Here is a 7,307-nt window from a genome sequence, read left to right as displayed (position 1 = left end):
GCTCCTAGATGTATCTGTGTGTGTTCAGAGGCTTCTGTTGGCTCCTAGATGTATCTGTGTGTGTTCAGAGGCTTCTGTTGGCTCCTAGATGTATATGTGTGTGTTCAGAGGCTTCTGTTGGCTCCTAGATGTATCTGTGTGTGTTCAGAGGCTTCTGTTGGCTCCTAGATATATCTGTGTGTGTTCAGAGGCTTCTGTTGGCTCCTAGATGTATCTGTGTGTGTTCAGAGGCTTCTGTTGGCTCCTAGATGTATCTGTGTGTGTTCAGAGGCTTCTGTTGGCTCCTAGATGTATCTGTGTGTGTTCAGAGGCTTCTGTTGGCTCCTAGATGTATCTGTGTGTGTTCAGAGGCTTCTGTTGGCTCCTAGATATATCTGTGTGTGTTCAGAGGCTTCTGTTGGCTCCTAGATGTATCTGTGTGTGTTCAGAGGCTTCTGTTGGCTCCTAGATGTATCTGTGTGTGTTCAGAGGCTTCTGTTGGCTCCTAGATGTATCTGTGTAGACATGAAGCCTGGCTCTCTCTCTGTCTGAGTTTACTATGTGTACAGCAGAGACACTCTCAGAGCCTTGGAACACACAGAGCCTTGGAACACACAGAGCCTTGGAACACACAGAGCCTTGGAACACACAGAGCCTTGGAACACACAGAGCCTTGGAACTCTCAGAGCCTTGGAACTCTCAGAGCCTTGGAACTCTCAGAGCCTTGGAACTCTCAGAGCCTTGGAACTCTCAGAGCCTTGGAACTCTCAGAGCCTTGGAACTCTCAGAGCCTTGGAACTCTCAGAGCCTTGGAACACTCAGAGCCTTGGAACTCTCAGAGCCTTGGAACTCTCAGAGCCTTGGAACTCTCAGAGCCTTGGAACTCTCAGAGCCTTGGAACACACACACGCAGAGACACACACACTCCTACTTTCCATTTTACACTTCATACTCGGCTCTGTAAATGCAGGGATGGGTTGTGGGGTGTGTGTGTGTGTGTGTGTGTGTGAGAGGAAATGAGGACAGACAGCAGGGGATCAGGAGACCAGAATATTCTCTTTAAAAACACACACACACAAACACACCTCTTATCTGTTGTTCAGGCAGTTGAGGTGAATTGAGTAGCTTCCTAGCCCCTTCTAGGCTGACTGACTTCCCACTGACAGGCGGACTAAAAGAGGGTAAAAAATGAACAGTGAAGTCTCTCTCCCTCCCTCCCTCTCTCCTCCCTTCCCCCTCCCTCTCTCTCTCCTCCCTTCCCCCTCTCTCCCTCTCCTCCCTCTTCCCTCCCTTCCCCCTCCCTCCCTCTCTCCCCTCCCCTTTGTCCTGTCTTAATTTTTGTCTAATCTCTAAATCTCTCCTCCCTTCCCCCTCTCTCCCTTCCTCCCTCTCCCCTCCCTCTCTCTCCTCCCTTCCCCCTCTCTCCCTTCCTCCCTCTCCCCTCCCTCTCTCTCCTCCTTCCCCCTCTCTCCCTCCCTCCCTCTCTCCTCCCTCCCTCTCTCTCCCTCCCCTTTGTCCTGTCTTAATTTTAGTCTAATCTCTAAATCTCTCCACTCTGTCAGCAGTAAAAAGGGTTGAAATACTAAATTATGAGCGTGTGTGTGTGTGTGTGTGTGTGTCTGTGTGTATGTGTGTCGTGTGTGTGTGTGTCTGTGTCTGCATTTCCTTTTCTTGCATACTGAAAATAATGAGCCCCTAAAGACGGTGAAGAGAGAAAAACAGAGAAAGAGCAAAAGAGAGAGATGGGAGGAGAGAGACAGAGAGGGGAGGAGAGAGACAGAGAGGGGAGGAGAGAGACAGAGAGAGACAGAGATGGGAGGAGAGAGACAGAGACAGAGAGACAGAGAGAGAGACAGAGGGGAGGAGAGAGACACAGAGGGGAGGAGAGAGACACAGAGGGAGGAGAGAGACACAGAGAGGGGAGGAGAGAGACACAGAGGGGAGGAGAGAGACACAGAGAGGGGAGGAGAGAGACACAGAGAGGGGAGGAGAGAGACACAGAGAGGGGAGGAGAGAGACACAGAGGGGAGGAGAGAGACACAGAGGGGAGGAGAGAGACACAGAGGGGAGGAGAGAGACACAGAGGGGAGGAGAGAGACAGAGAGAGAGGGGAGGAGAGAGACAGAGACAGAGAGACAGAGAGAGCTCATCAATCTGTAGTCAGTAATCTCCTCTCCAACCAAATGTCTATAATGTCCTTCTGGTTTTAGTGGAATGTTACAGTTAAACTCCCATTGGAGGTAACCCTGGAGACAAGGAGGAATGGGGAGGGTCCAAAGAGTGTTCAGGTGCGTGTGTTCACAGTTTGACAGCCACCACACAGGCCCCAGCCCGGCCCAGACACAGTGGAGCCACCTAGAGGAAAAACACAGGAAGGAACAAATCAAATCAAATTGAATTTGTCACATGCGCCGAATACAACTGGTGTAGGTAGACCTTACAGTGAAATGCGTAATTACAAGCCCTTTTAACCAACAATGCAGTTTTAAGAAAAATAAGTGTTAAGTAAAAAAATTGAAAAGTAAAAAATAAAAATGAAAAGTAACAAACACTTAAAGAGTATCAGTAAATGTAGGTAGAAAGTAACAGGGGGTGGAGTTATTAAAGTGACTATGGATAACCAGGGGGTAGAGTTATTAAATTGGCTATGGATAGATAATAACCAGACAGTTATTAAAGTGACTATGGATGGACAATAACCAGATAGTTATTAAAGTGACTATGGATAGACAATAACCAGAGGGTAGTTATTAGATAGATAATAACCAGGGAGTAGAGTTATTAAGGTGACTATGGGTAGATAATAACCAGGGAGTTATTAAAGTGACTATGGATAGATAATAACCAGGGGGTAGAGTTATTAAAGTGACTATGGATAGATAATAACCAGGGAGTGGAGTTATTAGATAGATAATAACCAGGGGGTGGAGTTATTAAAGTGACTATGGATAACCAGGGGGTAGAGTTATTAAATTGGCTATGGATAGATAATAACCAGACAGTTATTAAAGTGACTATGAATAGATAATAACCAGGGAGTTATTAAAGTGACTATGGGTAGATAATAACCAGGGAGATATTAAAGTGGCTATGGGTAGATAATAACCAGATAGTTATTAAAGTGGCTATGGATAGATAATAACCAGGGAGTAGAGTTATTAAGGTGACTATGGGTAGATAATAACCAGGGGTAGAGTTATTAAAGTGACTATGGATAGATAATAACCAGGGGGTAGAGTTATTAAAGCGACTATGAATAGATAATAATCGGGGAGTTATTAAAGTGACTATGGATAGATAATAACCAGGGAGTTATTCGATAGATAATAACCAGGGGGTAGAGTTATTAAAGTGACTATGAATACATAATAACCAGGGAGTTATTAAAGTGGCTATGGATAGATAATAACCAGGGAGTTATTCGATAGATAATAACCAGGGAGTAGAGTTATTAAATTGACTATGGACAGATAATAACCAGGGGTCGAGTTATTATATAGATAATAACCAGGGAGTAGAGTTATTAAAGTGAATATGGATAGATAATAACCAGGGGGTAGAGTTATTAAAGTGACTATGGATAGATAATAACCAGGGAGTTATTAAAGTGACTATGGATAGATAATAACCAGGGAGTTATTAAAGTGACTATGGATAGATAATAACCAGGGGGTAGAGTTATTAAAGCGACTATGAATAGATAATAATCGGGGAGTTATTAAAGTGACTATGGATAGATAATAACCAGGGAGCAGAGTTATTAAGGTGACTATGGGTAGATAATAACCAGGGGGTAGAGCTATTAAAGTGACTATGAATAGATAATAACCAGGGGTAGAGTTATTAAAGTGACTATGAATAGATAGTAACCAGGGGTAGAGTTATTAAAGTGGCTATGGATAGATAACCGGGGAGTTATTAAAGTGACTATGGATAGATAATAACCAGGGGGTAGAGTTATTAAAGTGGCTATGGATAGAAAATAACCAGGGAATAGAGTTATTAAAGTGACTATGGGTAGATAATAACCAGGGGTAGAGTTATTAAAGTGACTATGGATAGATAATAACCAGGGGTAGAGTTATTAAAGTGACTATGGATAGATAATAACCAGGGGTAGAGTTATTAGATAGATAATAACCAGGAGTAGAGTTATTAGATAATAACCAGATAGTTATTAAAGTGACTATCTATCTAATAACTCTACCCCTGGTTATTATCTATCCATAGTCACTTTAATAACTCTATTCCCTGGTTATTTTCTATCCATAGTCACTTTAATAACTCTACCCCCTGGTTATTATGAATAGATAATAACCAGGGGTAGAGTTATTAAAGTGACTATGGATAGATAATAACCAGGGGGTAGAGTTATTAGATAGATAATAACCAGAGTAGAGTTATTAAAGGAACTATGGATAGATAATAACCAGAGAGTAGAGTTATTAAAGTGACTATGGATAGATAGTAACCAGGGAATAGAGTTATTAAAGTGCCTATGGATAGATAATACCCAACTAGTTATTAAAGTGACTATGGATGGATAATAACCAGATAGTTATTAAAGTGACTAATTAAAGTGGCTATGGATAGATAATAACCAGGGGATAGAGTTACTAAAGTGACTATGGATAGATAATAACCAGGGGGTAGAGTTATTAAAGTGACTATGGATAGATGATAACCAGGGGGACGAGTTATTAAAGTGACTATGGATAGATAATAACCAGGGGGTAGAGTTATTAAAGTGACTATGGATAGATAATAACCAGGGGGTAGAGTTATTATATAGATAATAACCAGGGGGTAGAGTTATTAGATAGATAATAACCAGATAGTTATTAAAGTGACTATGGATAGATAATAACCAGGGGTAGAGTTATTAAATGGATAATAACCAGATAGTTATTAAAGTGACTATGGATAGATAATAACCAGATAGTTATTAAAGTGACTATGGATAGATAATAACCAGGGGGTAGAGTTATTAGATAGACAATAACCAGGGGGTAGAGTTATTAGATAGATAATAACCAGATAGTTATTAAATTGACTATGGATAGATAATAACCAGGGAGTAGAGTTATTATATAGATAATAACCAGATAGTTCTTAAAGTGACTATGGATAGATAATAACCAGGGAGTAGAGTTATTAAGGTGACTATGGGTAGATAATAACCAGGGAGTTATTAAAGTGACTATGGATAGATAATAACCAGGGGGTAGAGTTATTAAAGTGACTATGGATAGATAATAACCAGAGAGTAGAGTTATTAAAGGGACTATGGATAGATAATAACCAGAGAGTAGAGTTATTAAAGTGACTATGGATAGATAATAACCAGAGAGTAGAGTTATTAAAGGGACTATGGATAGATAACCAGGAGTTATTAAAGTGGCTATGGATAGATAATAACCAGGGGGTAGAGTTATTAGATAGATAATAACAAGAGAGTAGAGTTATTAAAGGGACTATGGATAGATAATAACCAGAGAGTAGAGTTATTAAAGTGACTATGGCTAGATAATAACCAGAGAGTAGAGTTATTAAAGTGACTATGAATACATAATAACCAGGGAGTTATTAAAGTGGCTATGGATAGATAATAACCAGGGAGTTATTCGATAGATAATAACCAGGGAGTAGAGTTATTAAATTGACTATGGACAGATAATAACCATGGGGTAGAGTTATTAAAGGGACTATGGATAGATAATAACCAGGGGGTAGAGTTATTAAAGTGACTATGGATAGATAATAACCAGGGGGTAGAGTTATTAGATAGATAATAACCAGGGAGTAGAGTTATTAGATAATAACCAGATAGTTATTAAAGTGACTATCTATCTAATAACTCTACCCCCTGGTATTATCTATCCATAGTCACTTTAATAACTCTATTCCCTGGTTATTTTCTATCCATAGTCACTTTAATAATCTACCCCCTGGTTATTATGAATAGATAATAACCAGGGGGTAGAGTTATTAAAGTGACTATGGATAGATAATAACCAGGGGTAGAGTTATTAGATAGATAATAACCAGAGTAGAGTTATTAAAGGAACTATGGATAGATAATAACCAGAGAGTAGAGTTATTAGTGTGACTATGGATAGATAATAACCAGGGGTAGAGTTATTAAAGTGACTATGGATAGATAATAACCAGGGGGTAGAGTTATTAAAGTGGCTATGGATAGATAATAACCAGGGGGTAGAGTTATTAAAGTGACTATGGATAGATAATAACCAGGGGGTAGAGTTATTAAAGTGACTATGGATAGATAATAACCAGGGGTAGCAGCAGCGTAGAAGAGGGGTGGGGGGCTATGTAAATAGTCTGAGCAGCCATTTGATTGGCTGTTCAGGAGTCTGGGAGGGTAGAAGCCTCTTTGACCTAGATACATGATGACATCACTGAGACTAAAACCACCACGTTTAACCAATCAGACTGAGTGTTAATAAACAGGATGAAAACCCAGCTTGTACACACACACACACACACACACACACACACACACACACACACACACAGACACACACATAGAATACACACATAGAATACACACACACACACACACACACACTTACATATCAACATAGAATACACACACACAGACATAGAACAGACACATGAACATATTAACACACATATTAACAACCAGATGGGACGTGTGTGTGTGTGTACCTGTGTCTACTCGTTGGTCTGGGGATCGTAGGCCTCGACAGTGTTCAGGTGTGTGTGTGTGTGTGTGTGTGTACCTGTGTCCACTCGTTGGTCTGGGGATCGTAGGCCTCGACAGTGTTCAGGTGTGTGTGTGTGTGTGTGTGTGTGTGTGTGTGTGTGTGTGTGTGTGTGTGTGTATACCTGTGTCCACTCGTTGGTCTGGGGATCGTAGGCCTCGACAGTGTTCAGGTGTGTGTGTGTGTGTGTGTGTACCTGTGTCCACTCGTTGGTTTGGGGATCGTAGGCCTCGACAGTGTTCAGGTGTGTGTGTGTGTGTGTGTGTGTGTGTGTGTGTACCTGTGTCCACTCGTTGGTCTGGGGATCGTAGGCCTCGACAGTGTTCAGGTGTGTGTGTGTGTGTGTCTGTGTCTGTGTCTGTGTGTGTACCTGTGTCCACTCGTTGGTTTGGGGATCGTAGGCCTCGACAGTGTTCAGGTGTGTGTGTGTGTGTGTGTGTGTGTGTGTACCTGTGTCCACTCGTTGGTTTGGGGATCGTAGGCCTCGACAGTGTTCAGGTGTGTGTGTGTGTGTGTGTACCTGTGTCCCCTCGTTAGTCTGGTGATTGTAGGCCTCGACAGTGTGCAGGTGTGTGTGTGTGT

General features: G+C 41.6%; 1 pseudogene; it reads right to left on the bottom strand.

Moving 5' to 3' along the window:
• Nucleotides 1-2,010: 2,010 nt before the first annotated feature.
• LOC121842894 overlaps nt 2,011-7,307 on the bottom strand; it is a 32,974-nt pseudogene continuing 27,677 nt past the window's right edge.

This window comes from Oncorhynchus tshawytscha, unplaced genomic scaffold, assembly GCF_018296145.1.
Source record: "Oncorhynchus tshawytscha isolate Ot180627B unplaced genomic scaffold, Otsh_v2.0 Un_contig_9939_pilon_pilon, whole genome shotgun sequence".
Lineage (NCBI taxonomy): Eukaryota > Metazoa > Chordata > Actinopteri > Salmoniformes > Salmonidae > Oncorhynchus > Oncorhynchus tshawytscha.
Note: the sequence above shows the minus strand (reverse complement) of the source record. Positions and strands in the feature narration are given on the sequence as shown.